Genomic DNA, 20,694 nt, shown 5'->3' on the forward strand with positions numbered 1-20,694 from the left:
ATAATTGGGGCTTGAAGGCAGTTAGAGACAGAATGGTCTGAAAATGTGGTCAGCTGAGATGGCTGTAATTTGGATATGAAAGAGAGATGATAATACATAGGATATGAACAAAAAACCCTGACATTCTGCAATGCAAAATGTGAAATTTTAGATTAATACTATCCAATGTACATATTAAAATGAGTGCTGGTCCTTGAGCAAGGCTATTATCCTCCACTATTTCTCTTGTTTCAGTAAAATTTGCTAGACCCAGAAAAGCCATGTGCTATTTGTGCCTCAGTGAAAAGAGAATATGGGTGGTGTTCAGTCTGAGGAGAAACAGTGTGGAGAAAGATACCTAGTCCAAGGGCTGACCTGAGGAACCGAGAAGTCATTGGGAACAGGCAAGTGGAGGAGTTGGGAAAAGGGAGGAATGAACATTATGCAGAGACGCTGAGAAGGAACTGGTTTATCCTACAGCGCGTGGCAAGCAGGGGAAGAGGGAGTTTATTCAATGTGGAAAAAAACAGATATTTAGAGGATTTGGGAACTCCAAAGTAGCAAAAATATTGGCTTATACAGAAGAAAGGCTTTTATATACAGTCATCTAGTTATTTCAAGTTTTAGTCTTGAAAAAATAAGAAACAACAAACAGACTGCATTAGCATGCTCACTTACAAAACTTCTTTTACTGAAATGTACAGTACTTCATTGTTAAGCTCTTGGCTTTTATTGCATTTCTTGGCACTTTGTTTTCCTCTTTCTAGTGAATTAATTATACAGCTTAATATTTTTCAGTTTTGCCCTGATTTCTAGGAAGTTAAATTTTACGCTTTGCAATGAGAATGTATTAACCCTTACAGTAAAAGCATTTGTCTTATCTCCTTTCTTTTGCTACTATGTTCATGTTTGTGACTATGAGTTTTTTTTTGCATGAATTGTCTTTGGTATAGGCTTCCTCAAGTCCTTTTTGGAAGGGAGCATAGTAAAATAAATCATTTCAGAATACCACAGGTCAGGAACATATCACCTGATGGCCAATCCAGAAAGGACTCTACCTTCTATGCCCATCCCAGTTGGTGGAGTATTAACAGAAGATGCTTCTTTAGGTGATATGCCACTCCAAGTGGTGACTTTAGATATGGTAGTTTATTTAGAAATGGAACGGTTTCCTTTAAGGCAATCTTAATTTCTCTTTAAGAAAATATATATACTTTCTGGCCTCTAAATTCATCGGCATCAAGAAAATGATTTGAGTATGAGTGAGCTCTACCATCTGTACCAAAGGTCTTCTCAGTCTGTGTTTTAATTACCAGTTCCCTTGTCCTTCTCTGAAATAGATTCTAGGTTCCATGAGGGCAAGCTGTCTATTTTGTTCTTCATTCAATCCCTATTCACCTGATCAAATTTGGAACATATCTGCTCAATATTTGTTAAATGAGTAAAGGAGAATACTCAAGGGCAAGATTTTAAATTGGACCTAGCCTAAATTCAAGGATTATGAGTTTCCTGGAAGAAGGGTTGATGACTTTAAAGTGTTGGATTTCATGAACACTCTTTTAGAAGTTAAAGTTGCCAGTAGGTTGAGATAATCTGCCTCTAGAAAAGGCTAAAGAGAACTACTCTGAGGCTTCCTTTGGTAATTTAATATTCAAGTTATTTTTGTCGGTATTTCCAGTTGGTAATGTTAATGGATCTTTTCTGCTTTGAAAAACCTGTATCTAAAAGAGCTTTCTCACAAAAAAGGGAGGCTGCTTCTCAAATCTCAAATAAAAGCAAACTTTTATCTCTTCTCTCTTTTGCTTTTAGTTTTGCTTCAGTTATTTTAATTTTCTTAGCAAATTTAATTATTTTCTTTAGGAAAACATGAGTGTCCAGTTTATATCACACATGCTGAAGAAAATAAACCATGCCAGTAAAAATCCGTTGGCAAAGGCCATTTCCACTTCAGGAATTCTCAGTATTCTCTGGAATGGTCTACATGGAAGGAGTAGTTTAGAACTATTTCCTGTTTCTTGGGGGACGGGAGTGTTTTTCTCTGAGAAAACTAAATGATTTTAACTTCTTAACCATCTGCTAATTTTTCATGACAATACAACTTTAATACCTACATACGTTAGTTAATATTTGGTAGAATATTAATACTTTTAATGTGCAAACAGAATATTCTGACATTTGAAATTCAAATGGATACTTTTTATTTCCTTTAAAATAACTGTTAGGCTACATAAGTGGACATTTTTATTTGTTCTACATTAATTACTATGTACATTCTCCTGTTGAAAGTGTTGAATTTCTAAGAGAAGCAATTTTGTGACTAAGCCACAGTGATTATAAGAACACATCTCCTATTTTATACCATAATTAAACAACTGTTTGTTTGTTTTTCTTAAAAGCATGATTTCATTCCAGAGGGGGAAAATATTTAATGACCTCTTTAAACAGAAGCCTTAACATTAACTGACATCATACAGCAAATAATATTTAACAAGCACAGTATTTTCCGATGCTTTGTAAGAATCCCTAAGGAGCATGTTTTGCTTTTTGAAATGTATTTGTCTTCTTTCCTTGCGCTTCCTTAACTAATGTCTATATCTGTACTTTTGGAGAATAATAATTACTGCACCAAAGGACGTTTCTCCAGTGAAATTTCCTATTACCTCTCACACTTAGGTTTTTCTCCCTTCTTAATTTCTTTTCTTGTTAATTGAGTAGAATTTCCTGAAATGAACAAAGGACTTTTCATACATCACTACCATTACTATCAAATAATAAGAATATAATTCAAAAATCTGTAGCATTTATAAATGCTATAACACTCGCTATGGATATTCTTGAAGAAAGAGGTGATCTCAGTTTCTACACTGGAATATACACAAGTACATAGAAAATCAACTATGCCAGTGGCCCATACAGTATGGATTGTAAGAGCGGAAAATAACCTAAATATCTCATGACTGAGAAATGAGTGATTAAATTCTCATTTGAGATAGATAAAGCATTATCATGAGAAACAAGTAACAATTATAAAAATATATAATATATATTGTATATGTATCTATCTTTTCATATAGAAATGAAAAGATATCCAAGATTTATTCTTTTAATTTTTTTAAGTTATAATTTTTGTGGGTACATGGTAGGGTGTATATTTATATATTTATGGGGACATGAGATATTTTGACACAGGTATGTAATACATAATCATCACATCAGGATAAATAGGATATTCATTACCTCAAGCATTTATCCTTTGTATTTCAAACAATCCAATACACTCTTTTAGTTATTTTAAAGTGAACAATTACAATTTTTTTTACTATAGTCATCCTGTTGTGCTAGCAAATACTAGGTCTCATGTATTTTTTTTTTTTTTTTTTTTTTTTTTGAGACGGAGTCTCGCTCTGTCGCCCAGGCTGGAGTGTAGTGGCCGGATCTCAGCTCACTGCAAGCTCCGCCTCCCGGGTTCGGGCCATTCTCCTGTCTCAGCCTCCTGAGTAGCTGGGACTACAGGCGCCCGCCACCTCGCCCGGCTAGTTTTTTGTATTTTTTAGTAGAGACGGGGTTTCACCGTGTTAGCCAGGATGGTCTCGATCTCCTGACCTAGTGATCCACCCGTCTCGGCCTCCCAAAGTGCTGGGATTACAGGCTTGAGCCACCGCGCCCGGCGGTCTCATGTATTTTTACAACTGTATTTCTGTACCCATTAACCAACCCACTTCCCTGCTACCTTCACTGACCACAATTCCCAGTGTCTGGTAACCATCATTCTACTCTCTAACTCTATGAGTTCATTTGTTTTAATTTGTAGCTCTCAGAAATGCATGAGAACGTGTAATATTTGTATTTCTGTGCCTGGTTTATTTCGCTTAGTGACCTCTAGTTCCATCCATATTGCTGCAAATGACAGGATCTCATTCCTTTTTAATGACTGAATAGTACCCTATTGTGTGTAAGTTCCACATTTTCTTTATCCATTCATCTGTTGATGGACACTTAGGTTGCTTCCAAATCTCGGCTATTGTGAATAGTGCTGCAATAAACATGGGAGTGCAGATATCTCTTTGATATCTGATTTCCTTTCTTTGGGGTATATAGCTAGGAGTAGGATTGCTAGCTCATATGGTAGCTCTATTTTTAGTTTTTCAGGAATCTCCAAACTATTGTGTATAGTGGTTGTACTAATTTACAATCCCACCATCAGAGTATGAGAGTTCTCTATTGTCCACATCCTCAGCAGCATTTGTTATTGCCTGTTTTGGGATATAAGCCATTTTAACTGGAGTGGGATAAAATCTCATTGTAGTTTTGGTTTGCATTTCTCTGATGCTTAATGGCATTGAGCACAAGACCTCCTGTTACCATTCCCTGGCTACTGCCTATGTTAGCTCAAGGCCCTGGAGCTCTACAATTAGCAGGTGGCAAAGTCAGCAAGGTCGGTTCCCTTTCCTTCAGGACAGTTACCTCCCCTGGCCAAGGATGGGGCCAGAGGTGCCATCCGGGAACCAAGGACTAGAGTAAAAAATCGTAAAAGTCTACCTGGCGTTCTATTGCACTGCAGCTGAATTGGCTCTCAAACCACAGGATGCAGTTATTCCCACTCTTCCCTCCCCTTGTCAAAAGTAGATGAGCCTTGCCCCATGACCACTGCCACCACAGACCCATGGGGAGTACTGCCAGCTACTTCCTTTGTTCCCTTAAGGCACGAGGGCTCTTCAGTCAGCTTGTGGTGAATGCTGCCTGGCCTGGGACTCACCCTTCAGGGCAGTGGGCTCTCCTCAGTCTCACGGAAGGTATAGAAATTCCATATAAGAGCCAAGTCCTGGAATCAGGAACCCCAAGAGCTCTCTTTGTGTTCTATACCCCTGTGGCAGAGCTGGTACCTTTGGTACAAGACAAAGTCTACTTTATTTTTCCCTTCATTTTTCTCAAGCAGGAGGAGTTCTCCTTATAGCCACCACTGCTGGGAATGTGCTGAGACTCACCTGAAGAAATCAAGTCTCAGAGTATCACCCAAGGCCCACAGTGTACTACCTGGTAGGGCTGTTGGTTATTTCAGGCCCAAGGGCTCTTTAGTTAGCAGGTAATGAATGCTGCCAAGAATAGTCCTTTCCTGCAAGGTAATGGGTTCCCTACTATCCAAGGGTGTGTCTAGAAATGTTACCTGTGAGCTAGAGCCTGGAAAGGGGGCCTTACGACTATGACCAGTGCCTTACCCTGCTGTGCCTGAGCTGGTATCCAAGATGCAAGACAAAGTCCTCCTCACTCTTCCCTCTCCTCTCCTCAAGCAGAAGGAAGGGATCTCTTTTGGAGCCACAAGCCATGCTACCTGGGGCTAGGGGAGGAGTGGCGACAGCTCTCTCCCAGCCACCCTGTTGGTATCTCAGTTGGTGCTACCACCTCCCACCACCACGCACACATACACTGGCTCTGAACCCAGTTCATCCCTGGGACTTGTCTAGGAGTTACAGTTCTTGTGACCTAGACAACCTTTGAGGTTTATTTAGAGCCCCAGAGCACTCCAGCCCAACGTGGCAAGGCTTGCCGGAAGTCAAGTTTCAACCACTGGGATGTGATTCCCCTCTGGCTAGGGCTGCTCTAATCACTCCCTCTGTGGGTGGGCATCAGCTGAGTTCAGTCCAGTTTTGCTTTCTGGTATAATAGAGCAGCACTGAGATCAATGCACTGTCTCACAGTTACTTTTCTCTCCCTCTCTCAATGGCACAGATTTTTTCTCTGCAGGGTAAGGCTGCTGCTGGGGGATGGGGATGGGTGGCACTGGTGATTCAAGACTGTTTCTCCTACCTCTTCAGTGCCTCTTTCAGCAATATCAAGTTAAAACCAGGTACTGTGAGTACTCGCCTAATTTTTGGTTCTTACAGTGGTGCTTTTTATTTGTAAATAGTTGTTAAATTAGCATCCTTTCTAGGGGTATGATTGGTGGAGACTTCTATTTTGCCATCTTGCTCTGCCCCTCTCTCCCAAGATCCATTTCTGAGTGGAACAAATTTAAGTAGTAGAGCATTATATAAATTATGATTCTATGAATGTAAAGCATGCATATACTCATATTCATATACACACCAATTCTTTTTTTTTTTTGAGACGGAGTCTTGCTCTGTGGCCCGGGCTGGAGTGCAGTGGCCGGATCTCCGCTCACTGCAAGCTCCGCCTCCTAGGTTTAGGCCATTCTCCTGCCTCAGCCTCCGGAGTAGCTGGGACTACAGGCGCCCGCCACCACTCCCAGCTAGTTTTTTTGTATTTCTTTTAGTAGAGACGGGGTTTCACCGTGTTAGCCAGGATGGTCTCGATCTCCTGACCTCGTGATCCGCCCGTCTCGGCCTCCCAAAGTGCTGGGATTACAGGCTTGAGCCACTGCGCCCGGCCATACACACCAATTCTTATTTTTCTATTGACATGTATATTTACATCAAAGATGACAGTAATTAGCTCAGAGAAGAGTGTGCAAATGGTAGTATGTGGGGACTTTTGTTTTATATGTATTATTTTTATTTTTATAATAATGATGAATTTAAAATATTTCTTATGTAAAGTGAAAACTTGAATTTAAAGTAATGTAAGACACTGTGTATCTTTCTCATATCATGGTCAAGCTTTTTTCCCTTGATTTCTAGATATTTTAAGTTAAAGTGCCTTTCCTTTAAATATGATAAAGTACTGCGTATTTCCTGCTTGCTAGTTTTCCAAAGGAACTGTTGTTAGTGCACTAAGTATTATTCATTTTTGCAGTCTTTCAGGTTTCGCTAAAAATTTATGTATATTTTATTTGCATTCAATTATAGAAACATGGAAATTATTCAGAAATAGATTCATTAACAAATTTCAGATTCGATTTGTACATTAAATAATATAAGAATAAACACTATTGAAATATTTAGATACTTTCCCAAATACATTGTAGAGCATCCTCAGAGAAATTGACTGGTGCTTGCACAACATATGTGTCCATGGCTTAGAACACTCATTTTGATCATAAGCATTGTTTAAATTAGTCTTCCAAGGATTAGCTTTACTTTATGATTAAAAAGATTGCAATGTCTTTAATTCTGTGGATTTCCTTCTCTCTGATGGATCACACTGCATGTCATAATGTGTTCTATTTTTTCACTTCTAAATCTCAAATCATTTTGATTGATGTAGTTGTTTTATACATGCATGGTTGGCAAAAGACTAAAGAAAGTATATGATTGTGGTTAGGCAAGTGCTTATAACTGTAGAGCCCTGCATTTTCTGTGGAACCCATGGATCTCCTTTACATAATTAATTTTACATTTTGAGGGTGTTTTGTTTCCTCAATCAAAGTCTCAGGAATACCTGAATATTTTCACTATTCTCAATAAACAAGCCCTTCTTTAGACATGTCCAAACCAAAAGGTATGAGGGATGCTTTCATAGACCCAGCATAAAAGGTGCCCCGAAACGTTAAGTACTTGTTAAGTAAATACAATGTTGTATTACTTTAGTGTTCCTTTTTCCAAAAAACAAGTGATGAAAACACCCTACTAAAATGTGCACAAGTCAGTTATTGATAAAGTATATTTACCAATACATTAAACTATCATAATGGAGTGTGAATGCCCATAGTTACAATTTCCCTTACAATCCCTTTTCTCACCTATAAAGTGTAGGTGCCTTATGAACCAGAACCACAGTGTGATGAGCTGTTTGCAACAGGAGATATGAGTCTCACCATCTGACCACTCTTGTGCACATATTTACAGAAAGGAATAAACATGAGTGTAGTAGAATCCTCGAAGATTAAATGTGCGTATGCTGTGACTCCACTTTACCAATTTGCTCTTGAAAATATACACTGAAAATTTAACTTTCTCATGTTTGCATATAATTTAATGCCAGAAATCCTCAATATTCAAACTAGTACATGATGAATTAGTGTCACATTTTAAAGTCTTGTGGCAGAGTTAGATGGTTGTGTATACCATCATTTATTTTCTGCAGCCTCTTTAGTGTCAGAATGCCAAATTCATTCAACATGGCCAGCCAAAATACTAAATTCCTGAATTCTTCCTATGCTTCAGATTTGAACAATGCCAAAGATACCAAAATATTGTATGAATAGTTTTCAGTAAGTTTTCTTTAAAAGAAGGAAATAGCTGTCTCCTCATCCTACTGCCTGGAACATGTATATAATGTCTGGAGTTCCATCTACCGTTGAGGATCATGAGGAAAAATGTTATATTTTAAGGATGTCAGAGCAGAAAGTTGAAAGAAGCCTGATTCCTGATGATTTCATAGAGTTGCCTTTTTAGGTATAAACAGACACTTGTTTATTATTTTGGGTTTTCTGGCAAATATAGGCAAACACAATATAACACAAATTAGTTTCAACACATTTTTTATACATGTTTATTGTAAGTCTATCTATAGTTGCTGAAGTCATTATGAATTAACACAGGCCTATTGAATAATTTTTTAACTCCATTGAGTATTATGTCCTGTAAAAGTTTGAAAATGCTTCCAAGGCCATTCTTAATTTTTTAATTTAGAATTTTGCTCTCTTTGATATAGACACACCTCGAAGATGTTGCTGGTTCCAGGTCATTGCATGAAGTGAATATCTCAATAAAGCCAGTCACACACTTTTATTTTGTTTCTCAGTACATATAAAAGTTATTTTATAAGATATTATAGTCCATTAATTGTGCAGTGGCATTATGTCTAAAAAGTATATATGAATTTAAAAATACTTTATTAGTAAGAAGTGCTAGCAATCATCTGAGCCTTCATGAGTCGTCATCTTTTTGCTGGTGGAGGATATTGTCTCTATGTTGAGGGCCTTGCTCTGGATTAGGTTTTGGCTTAAGGGAATGTTGTGGATCGTTTGATCTTCTATCTAGACCACTTGAACTTTCTCCATATCAGCAATAGGGCTGCTTCACTTTTTTGTTTTATCATTTGTGTTTTTACTAGAGCAGTTTTAATTTTCTTCAAGAGCATTTCCTTTGCATTCACAACTTGGCAAATCATTTGGCACAAGAAGTCTAGCTTTCAGCCCGTCTCAGCTTTCAATATGCCTTCCTCACTAAATTTAACCATTTCTAGCCTTTGATTTAAAATGAGAAACATGCAAATCTTTCTTTCATTTAAACACTTAGGGGACATTGTAGGGTTATTAATTGGTCTAATTTCAATATTCTTGTATCTTAGGGAATAGGGAGGCCTAAGGACCGAAGAGAAATAGGGGAATGCCTGCTTGATGAAACAGTCAGAACACACACATTTATTAAGTTCACCATCTTATATGGGCGTCGTCTTGGCACCCCAAAACAATTACAATAGTAACATCAAAAAATCACATATTACCAGAACACATATAATAATATGAATATCAATATAACAATGATGCATATGCTTGAAATAGTGTGAGAATTACCAAACTATGACATAGAGACACAAAGTAAATGCATGCTGTTGGAACATGGTGCTGATAGACTTGCCCCATGTGGGCCACAAACCTTCAACTTGTAAAAACCACAACATCTGTGTGAAGCACAATAAAGCAAAGCACAATAATATGAGTCATGATCGTATTCATTCTGAGCCTTTTTTTCTTATAGTTTACACTCAGTCCGATATATTTTAACCTATTGTTTCTATTGTGTAACTTTCTGCATTTCTTTGTGTCGGCAGTGCAAGTAAATCTTTCCTGTTTATGAGTGAGGGAGATTATGGTGGACTTGGTGGTGGGAGGGAAATGTCATCTTAGTCTTTTCAGGAGTGAAACATACCTACATTTGTTGTACTGGATACATTCGGCACATAACCACATTCCATTAACAAGGAACCATGTATATTTACAATGGTGGTCCCACAAGGTAATACCATATTTTCACTATATCTTTTCTATGTTTAGGTATGTTTAGATACACAACTACCATTGTGTTACCACTGCCTACAGTATTCAATACAGTAATTTGTTGTACTGGTTTGTGCCCTTCAAGCAAAATAGGCTATAGAGTCCAGGTTTATGTAAGTAAATTATATGATGTTTGCATAATAATGAAATCACCTAACTCCTCATTTTTCAGAAAGTATCCCTGTTGTTAAGTAATACATGACTATACTTCTGTCATTTCTGCATACTTACTCTTTTTACCCTTCATATTGTTTTACTCTTCATACTGTTTTATTCTTTATATCGTTTTTACTCTTCATATTTTTGTTTCTTTACCTAGGATGTAGATAGGTAAGATCTGATTTCCATCTAACCAGTCTTCTCTGCACTACTCTCTTTTTTCTCTTTGCACAACTCTAGACTTTTTCAGGTCTTCTGATGTCTTACATTCTTCTTCCCCTTTGCAGTGCTTTGCACGTGATTTTCCCTTTTCACCCACTAGTCACCCTTCAGATCTCAGTTCAAAGCTTTCTCTACCCACTGGATTAGATCCACTGGACATGTGATATCTGCATACCATATACCTTTTCTTTTTCTTTTTCTTTTTTCTGAAAAAAAAAAAAAGAAAAGCAGCATCTTTTCAGGAGTTACACATACCTACATTTGTTGTACTGGATACATTTAGCACATAACCATATTCCATTAACAAGGAACAACGTATATTACACAATGGTAGTCCCACAAGGTTGTACCATATTTTCACTGTGTCTTTTCTATGTTTAGACACACAACCACAGAAGGTCTTGCTCTGTCATCCAGGCTGGAGTTCAGTGGCACAATCTTGGTTCACTGCAAACTCCTCCTCCTGAGCTCAAGCCATCCTCCCACCTCAGCTAACCAAGTAGCCAGAACTACAGGTGCTCACCACCATAGCCACCTAATTTCTATATTTTTTGTAGAGACAGGGTTTCACCATTTTTCCCAGGCTGGTCTTGAACTCCTGAACTCAAGTGATCCTCCTGGCCTCAGCCTCTTGAAGCTCTGGACTAACAGGCATGAGCCGCCACACCCAGTTCACATACTTTCCTTTATAGAATTCAGCATATTGTAATTTTTTGTTAATCTGTAATTAAATGTTTAATGTAGTTCTCTCCAACTAGATTTTAGACTCTATTACTATAGATCTATATATTTATGTATATCTATGTATTTTTTCTCACCCTTTTTTTCCTAATGACCTGCATAATTCATGTCCCATAGTGAGCACTCAGTAAATAAGCAAGATTATCTTACCTAAGTAATCATAATAATTATGTGACCAGAGGCCAGCAAGGAGAGACTTGCATGTTATGTGTAAGACACCAGCACTCTAAAAGCAAAGGTTAGGAAGTGAAGATTATCTACATTGCCATTTTGAGATAAAAATGAAAACCTGTTAAGTAGTACTTCTTAGTAGGGACTGGCAATTGTTTAATAGATTTTGTAAAAGTAATATTGACTTGTGAGAATAGCAGGTTTAAAAGTCGAAGATGAAAGAAGAAACAGTGATGGACAAGTGAAATAACTAGGAAAGTAAATATAATCAAAACTTAAGAGAAAAAACAAACTAAATTCAAGGAAAATTTTAGACACTTTTCCTAGTCTGGCCACCTCCAGTCTCACTCTAACTCACTTTACAAACTACTACTGGAGTTATCCTGCTGAAGAGCAGGCCTGATCATTTCACATATTTGCAGTCTTTTAGAAGCTCGTCAGAGAGTACAGCTGATGAAGTGCTGCTTCTCACTGAGTATAAGCACAAAATAAAGAACTATATTTTTTTATCACATATGCTCGCTTAATTTTATTTTTAAATATTTTTGGGAAAGTTGGCTTTCCTATTTATAAGTTCAAATAATTTATAGATTGAAGCAGTCAGCATGGATTTTAAAATAATACGGATGAGTCCAGGCATCTATTTCAATGCCCATAATCTCACAGGAACTGGAAAATTGATTCTTTGCTGGATTATTTTAATGTACTATGTATTAGTTTTCAGAGGTTCAAATCATGCAAAACAAACTAATTTTCCTCATTACATTGCAAGATATTTAAGTACCAGGAGGTATTGCAGAGTGTAAACCAAATTAAGTGTGTAGAACAATATGTTGGGAATTTGATTTTATATCATAGTTTGGGAATAAACCTAATGACCTATTCTTTTAATTGTTAAGTGCAATTTGTGTGAATTGTACACTACAATCAGCCCTTTTTGATTGAGCTCCATTTTCTCTCCAGGTGTGATTACCTACTCATAGATAGATGATAGATATAGATAGATAGATGATAGATAGATAGATAGATAGATAGATAGATAGATAGATAATAGAAGTTCTTAGCAGACTTCTGGATAACAATAATGAGAACACTTTAGGTATAATTAATGACCTTTTTTATCTAATTATTACCTTCTGAACAGAATTCTAGAAACAAAACTTAGAAAAAATCCTTACTGATACAATACCTGAGCTTTCTGTTTTCTAGCAATGTTCCATTGTACTAAAATTAATTCTCAATAGTTACTATAACTATAATATTAAAATAGCCCTTCACAAGAAAGTCATAGTGAAAAATATATCATGTTTTTCAGAGCTTAGAAAACAGAAAGCATAATTTTATACTACAAAAATATTTGAAATATCAATCTTCCATTAGTTCTGAATTAATATGACGAAAGCTTGCCAATGAACCAAAAGAAACTTGTTTTCTTGGTAATGAAAACCAAATCAAATAAGCAACTACAAACAACACATTTATTTAGAAAAATAAACTGAAAATGCTGTTTGGCTATAAAAACTGTCACATGCCAAATACAAATTAAAAATGACTTTTTAATTAAGAGAACAAATAGATGTTCAACACAAATGCTTAGTATGCATTTCACTGTATTTGACTTCTTGGTTGTTAATGATATCAAATGATCTTCATTAAAAACTTTGGATCCCTTTTTCATTCATTTGACCACACTGATGCTTTTTCATTGTTATTCTGTAGTTGTTTTTAAATTTGTTTTAAAATCAAATCCGTTTTTTATTAGATAACTGATTTTTTTTTTGGAAGGAAGAAAAATCAATGTCTTGAGAATTCTTACATTTTTCCATTTTGGATTCCTGCAAGAAACTGCTTGCTGTGGTCTCAAAACTCATGGGACCATCTGTGCAAATAACAGCACACATCATTACCCTGAATGGAAGTGACAGTGCAAATATTAGAAGTTCACTGAGAAGTAATCAGTAAGAACTGACTTCCCCCCTCTTCCAACCAATATAGGGTGAAGGATTGAATGCGAAAAATTTTCAAGCAATTGACAACAATGCTATTATCTCAGGATGGCTTTGAGGCTATACACAAGATGGCGAACACTCTCTGTCTGGAAAAAGCAACATTCGTCCTAAGACTGTTCATTGCTGCAATGTTTCTCTGTTCATTCAGTTTTTGTTTTTTGTTTCCTTTTGTCTACATATTTTGAAATGATGTGTAATTCTGGCTAGAAGTACCTCATCTCTCTATACTTTAATCTTCCCAAATGGTAAATCAGTTTATAATTTACTGGTTTAATTGCTTAATATTAATTTTGTTGGTCTCACATCTGGGAACAGTTTATTTCCATAGTGAAACAAGATGAGTTGGTTTGGTGTTTATGTTTTGTTGGCTTCTTGTTTAGTACTTTCCATCTATTTATTTTATATTCATGGTAGTTTCTGAGTGAAGAGATTTAAGGCTGTGGCTGTTTTTACCCCCAAGGCTCTGCTCATGGCTGTCAGATAGAGGAAGATGATTTTACGCAGACTGTATCAGAGATCATTTGTGTTCCAAGGCTGAGAGATTTGCTGCTCTGAGATGGTCAGGCTTCTGGTTACTTTAGAATTAGATCTGTCCTCAAGAAGTCATAAAGATGAAGCTGAAGTGAGAAAAACGAATTGACATGCCCCCAAGTAAAGGTATTCCTTCCAATCTGAAGGAGCTGTCAGAAGAAGGAAAACAAAATACAAATATGGTCAGTTTAAACAGTAAATATGGTTTAACAAAAACACATAAAAATTATTAAAAATGAAGCAATCCTCTGTTAATAATAAAAATAATTTTTGATTATTTACATTGTCAAGCATTTTATTTTAAATGTCTAAACATTTTAAATAAATATTTAAATATTTAAATAAATATTAAAACATTTAAATTGTATATATTATTTTATAAGTTAGTCATCAAAATTTAAGTACAGAAGTATGATTATACCTAAATTAAAAGATCTTCCCTTATTCCTAACAGTGCTTAGAACTTCAGATAAATTTGACATTAAGTATAATAAATTTTCAATATAGTTAAGAAACACTTTTCCATTAAGGTAGATCTTTCATTTGAAATAATAACCACAAAGTGTAATTTCACAACACTTTATAAGAGTGATGTAATTTTTATTGCAATCTATATAGTTTAAACTTATTACCAGATTAGAAAAGGGATATTTTTCCTTGATACAGCAGATAATTAGCCATAGAATTAATCTTTCTTCACTTTAGGAATATCTGTAATACTTTTAAAACAGTACATTAAAATAAATTACATCCATATCTCTAATTAATGCATTTTTTTTGGAAAACAAAAAGAAATGCCACAGTTATCACCCTGACAAGCCAACATCAGACATGTTTAGCGCCACTTAATATGGAGTGCATCTGTGGTCTTCTATTTAAGTTAGAATGTAATAAAGAATATTTATGCTTACACTCACAACAATAGGTTCAGAATGCTATTACTATAAACCCAGTATAATGATTAATTGATTTAGAAATTATTAGAAAAGTTAGAGACAGAGGAATGCCTTTAAGTGTATTTTTTTAAATCTTAAAGTCCATCTGAGAAACCCCTGTTTTAACCCTTTCATTTGGGATTAGGCAAACCCCCAAAGAGAATGTGGTTTTCTCCCATATAGCCACACGAACATACATATAGGCAGCAGAGTAAATAATTTAGTCATTCTGTGACAAAATTATTAGTCAGTATTCTATTAGATTAATAAGTGATAATTTTCATTATGTTACCCAACTACCATGACAATGTTTTAATACTAAATGATCTAAATGAACAATCAAAAAGGAAAAAAAGTCAATAACTCTCTCTCCTGTCTCCAAGATTAAAACCAGAAAAATCACTGAACACAGGTCAATGAGACTCGAGGGCTTACTCTGAGTCATTACTAAAGGTGTTCATGAAAGACAGAGAAGCAGTAAAAAACAATCTTCTTCATGGAGTTGCTTAAGAAGATGCAGGAACTTATCTGTACAGAAAAGTGGAAAAGCCTGGATGGAACTGGCCTAAACTTTATACAATCCCAACAGCATTGCTTGCCTCTATTTGTGCCATTTTTGTAATCATCTAGAAATATAAGTCTCTATGTATTTAAAGGAAACCAGCGCTCAAGCTGTTATTAATGAACAAGCAGTAGTCCTACAATAATATTTTTGTTTTAGTATTAAATAAAAACAGTATGAAAAGCACACAAAGCCGACTTTCCACAAATGTGTGGGTACATAATTCACATATTTGAAACAACGATAATTAAATGTGACAATTCTATTTTTAATGGCTATGTAATATGGGAGTCTTCAGCAGCCTTTGATAAGCTGCTACAGTTTATTAAAACTTCAATCTACTATTTGCATGTTTATTTGTTTAAAAATGTTGATTCACCACCTATTGTATACTACTCTAGAGTCCATGGATACAAAAAAACTTATTTCTTGCTCTCCAAGGAGATTAGTATCTGAAGGTTAAAAAAGCAAACATTCATAGTAAAAAATTGGTGCCACGACATACATAAATATAATATTTTAAAATGAACATGGGAGTAGTGAGCCTACAAAAGGTGGCATTTGAATGGAAATTTAAGGGATAGGTTGCAATTTTCAAAAATAATAAAATGTTATTAGTTATGAATAAGAGTATTTCAAGCAGAGGGACAAGCATGGTCAAAGGCATAGAAGCAAGAGAGAGAGAGTGATACCTTCAATGTTGTATAGCATAAAACTACAAAGAGAAAAGACATGTTTCTGAAGAGCTTGACAGAGGACAAGGTGTCCTTTTACACTATGTAAAACTAGATATTTATGCTAATGGCAATGGAAAATGTTGAAAACTTTTGATGAGGAGCGTGCCTGGAAGAAGTGTGGAAAGTACAATGAGGAGGAGGGAAGTACTTACGCTCCATATTTTCAGTAAAGACATGGCGAAGACACCGGCTGAAAGCAATAACTATGACTACAGTTGCAGATGCTTTCTTAACGGTAAATTGAAGTGAGTAAACTAACCCATTCCTTCTTACTAAACTAAGAGAGCATTTTATTCAATTACCATACATTCAAGATGTGAGCAAACATTATTATAGGCTTTTCCTGTTCCACCAAATGTTTAGGTATCTTATGCAAGCGGATATTTGCTTCTCAACCCTCAGTGGCCATACGTTACAAGTAGAAAACAAAAAATCATCTAACCAGTAGAAGTCTATATCTACTGATTAGATTCTAAGATTGGATATTAAAGGAACGTATTTAAATATCACTGAATTTTGAAAATTTGTTACATATATCCAGGCTTCTTACTGGATGGTATGAGATACCACATTTGATCCATTATCTGAGGCCCACTAAACAAAGCCTCAAATAGCTTTTCATGTATAATTTTGCCTATTTAATAATTGTATGAACTTCCATTATTATTGGTTATAAAATACACAAATTTTGAAACCTCCACATTCTTTTTTGCACGTTTACTTCAAATATAGAGACGTAATATACTGTCACTGTTACACAAGTTAAATAAGTCTATTCCTCATTGAAATAATAAAAAATAAATGACAAACAGAAAGACCTTGCACAATCAAAAATGAATTCAGGCACCCTCCATGGAAATGCCTTCCGACCCATTCTTCATGTCAACGGGTTAATTGCTCTATTATGTTTGAAATGACTTGGCTTAAAACCATATAAGATTTACTCACTTTTTGGATGGATTAGGTCAAAGTTTTCAAGCACTTCAAGGGTCATTTTCTCATTCTTGTAAATGTTTCAAGGCCCAAATGTAATATGCAAAATGTGAATGATGCTAGGTAATTTTTAGTCTTGAATCACTGAAACGTCAAGTTAATTAATTTATATAAGTAACATTTTAAGTGACTGAGAATATTTCTATGCAGTAAGGGCAGTATGATTTAAAAATGCCAAAGACAGCAAGCAAAGCTAAGGAAATGCTGAAAATAATACAAAAAATTTTTCTAAACAGACATGTCTCATAATTATATATTTATTTGGATTTTGGTAAAATTTTTATAATTTTCTTCTTTATAATCTGTATTTACACATTTTAATTACATACATTTTTGTATATTAGTTATAGCCTTTTAAATATATTTTATAAAATATTTATATATACATAATTTAAAATATTTAATATATATTATAAATATACAATTTTAAATATTTTAAACTATAGGACAATGTGTCTGTCATGTGTCTGTTGGATTATAAGAAGTAGTAACTGTTAAGAGACCAAAATCATGTTAAAGAAAATCTGTCTTATTTCGCCTGACTGTTAAAATCAGCCCTCCCAAACCAGATACAGTTTATCCATCCTGATTTATTCTTATTATAGGCAATGTTGCCTAGTAATATGACTGACAATCTACCAGGATCTGGTTCCATGGAAATAACAGTTGAACGTTAACCCAGGGTAATTTTTATGATTATGGAAAAGAAGAATATGTTTTGCTATCCCTCTATTCATATTAAGAAACAGAAATATTTGGGAATTTAGATACCAAATAGACAATATTTTCTGACTCATAAAACAACAAAATTCAAGATAACAGGTATGCATTTAACTCAAGAAACCAAAAATAAATAAATAAACAACAAAATCTTCCATAAACTATAAAATACTAATGAAAATTTAAAAATTAATAAAAACTAGCAAAGCTACAAAAAATGAAAAACCTGATTTTTAAAATCATCTTTTATTTTGAAAAGAATGACTAAAATATATATATTGCTATGGAAGAATAAGAAGAAAAACATAAAGAAAAAGCAAATGGATAACTTTAGAAATCAGGGAAAAAGAGCATTTAAGAGACTTCTAGGCCAGGCACAGTAGCTCACATCTGTAATCTCAACACTTTCGGAGGCCGAGGCGGGCGGATCACAAGGTCAGGAGCTCGAAACCAGTCTGGCTAATATGGTAAAACCCCGCCTATGTTAAAAATACAAAAATTAGCCGGGCATGGTAGCAGGCGCCTGTAGTCCCTGCTACTCAGGAGGCTGAAGCAGGAGAATTGCTTGAACCTGGAAGGCCTAGGTTGCAGTGAGCCGAGATCGCGCCACTGCACTCCAGCCTGGGTGACAAAGAGAGACTCTGTCTCAAAAAAAAAAAACAAAAAAAACACACACACACACACACACAGAGATGTCTATGTGTACAAGTAAATCAAATAATCTGGTAGAAAAAGATAAATTACTAACTTTGCCTTAGGGAACATTTAAACAATCAATAGCAAGAAAAGAAAATAAAAGGCAGTCAAAGCTTTCCCACTGAAATAAGGCATCATGATGAGATGAGCTTTCTTGACTCTGGGCATTCTTGTAATTGGTCACGTTCTTTGCTTATGGGCTGTTATAATAGATACTGATTCCTATTCGGGACCTAAGTGTAAGTCAGGATAACTCTCATACCTACGGTCTTCATCTTTCACACTTGACACTTCGCAGAGTTAGAAAAAGGTTGTAGCCCTAGACACTTGTCAAAACTCTCATGGAAAAAAAAAAATAATAATAACCAATATTGCACTACTGGCAAGCTTTGCTTATGATATTTGTATTCTTCTAATGAAGCCATTAGCAAGTGTGGCCTACTGTAGTCATGTGAGATTGCTCAGTTGAGCCTACAACTACTGGATGTTATACATAGGGAGAGATTCCTTTTATTTGCACTTATCAAAATGTTACTGGTTTCCTCTAATAGCAGAGGGTGGTCAGGGGAGGTGTGGAGTAGCCTGTGTAGCGCCTGCAACTAGTTACATAGTTTAAAGATATACCTAGGGCGGGCGCGGTTGCTCACCTCTGTAATCCCAGCAGTTTGGGAGGCCGAGGCAGGCGGATCACCAGGTCAGGAGATCGAGACCATCCTGGCTAACATGGTGAAACCCCATCTCGACTAAAAATACAAAAAATTAGCTGAGCGTGGTGGCGGGCGCCTGTAGTCCCACCTACAGGCTGGCTGAGGCAGGAGAATGGCGTGAACCCGGGAGGCGGAGCTTGCATTGAACTGAGATCGGGCCACTGCACTCCAGCCTGGGTGACTCAGCGAGACTCTGTCTCAAAAATAAATAAATAAATAAATAAAAAATAAAAATACACCTAACACCTGAGAACCATCAGGATGGTGCCATGGATACTCCTGTCCTGGTCATAATGAGCCTATGATTTTTTGATTCTCAGAGAAGAGAGAATTTTGAATACGATGTTAAATGTCATTCTTCTAGGAAGAATTAGCAAAAGTATAAAATGTGCTATATTAGAGAGAGTTGAGCAAAATTTCCTTGAGACCTGGGAAAAATTTCAAAGAGCTTTCATGGATAAAAATTATATTTAACCTAGCTCTTAAGACAGTTATTTCTTCTTTAAGAAATGTCTACTCAGATCTCTTCCCCTTTTTTAATCAGAATTTTTTTTTTTTTTTTTTTTTTTTTGCTATTGAGTTTTTTGAGTTCCTAACGTATTCTGGTTATTGAGTTCCTCATAGATTATTGTGAGTTGAATAGTTTGCAGATATTTTCTCCCATTCTATAGGTTGTCTCTTTGCCAACAGGCATATACAAAATATGCTCATTATCAGAGAAATGCAAATCAAAACCACAATGAGGTATCATTTCACTCCATTTAAAAATGGCTTTTATAAAATAGAGAAAATAACAAATGCTGGCAAAGATGTGGATAAAGTAAAGCTCATACACTGTTGGTAGGAATGTAAATTGGTGTAGCCATTATGAAAAATAGTATGAAGAATCCTCAAAAAACTAAAAGTAGAACTACCACAAGATCCAGCAATTCCATTGCTGGGTATATAGATCCAAAAGAAAGAAATTCAGTATATTAAGAGATATCTGTACTCCCATGTTTATTGCAGCACTACTCACAATAGCCAATATATGAAATAAGTATGTGTCCATTAACCAACAAATGGATAAGAAAAACTGGAACATATACAAAATGAAATATTATTCAGCCATAAAGTAGAAGGATATCCTTCGTAATTACATGGATGGAACTGCAGGGCATTATGTCAAATGAAATAATGTCTTCCAGCCATTGGAAGACAAAAACATATGTTCTTGTTCATAGGTGGGAGCTTAAAAAATTATCTTATGAAGGTGGAAAGTAGAATGATGATTACCAGAGGCCGGTACGGGTAGTGGGAATGGGGGGGAAAAAGGGGTTGGTAAATGGGTACAAAAATTCACTTAGGTTGTAAGAATAAGATCTAGTGTTTGGTAGCACAGTAGAGTGACTATAGTTAACAATAATTTATTGTATATTTCCAAATAACTAGAGTGGGTTTGGAATGTTCCCAACACAAAAAAATGATAAATGTTTTAGGTGATGGGAGTCCAGATACCATAATTAGAGCATAACATATTGTACACTTATATAAAAATATTTCATATACCACTTAAATACATACAACTATTATGTACTCGTAAAAATTAAAACAATTAAAAATTTTAAAAAATACAGGTAGGCAGCATATTACCA

The 20,694-nt window shown here is 35.5% G+C and overlaps 1 protein-coding gene across 1 annotated transcript in view; it reads right to left on the reverse strand.

Moving 5' to 3' along the window:
- Nucleotides 1–6,840: 6,840 nt before the first annotated feature.
- Nucleotides 6,841–20,694, reverse strand: part of LOC105500037 (proline rich 16) — a 317,629-nt gene continuing 303,775 nt past the window's right edge. The window contains exon 3 of the transcript XR_011624744.1: nt 6,841–13,859. The gene's annotated coding sequence lies outside the window, so the exon portion shown is untranslated. The remainder of the gene's footprint in view (nt 13,860–20,694) is intronic.

This window comes from Macaca nemestrina, chromosome 6 (genome assembly GCF_043159975.1).
Source record: "Macaca nemestrina isolate mMacNem1 chromosome 6, mMacNem.hap1, whole genome shotgun sequence".
Classification (NCBI taxonomy): domain Eukaryota; kingdom Metazoa; phylum Chordata; class Mammalia; order Primates; family Cercopithecidae; genus Macaca; species Macaca nemestrina.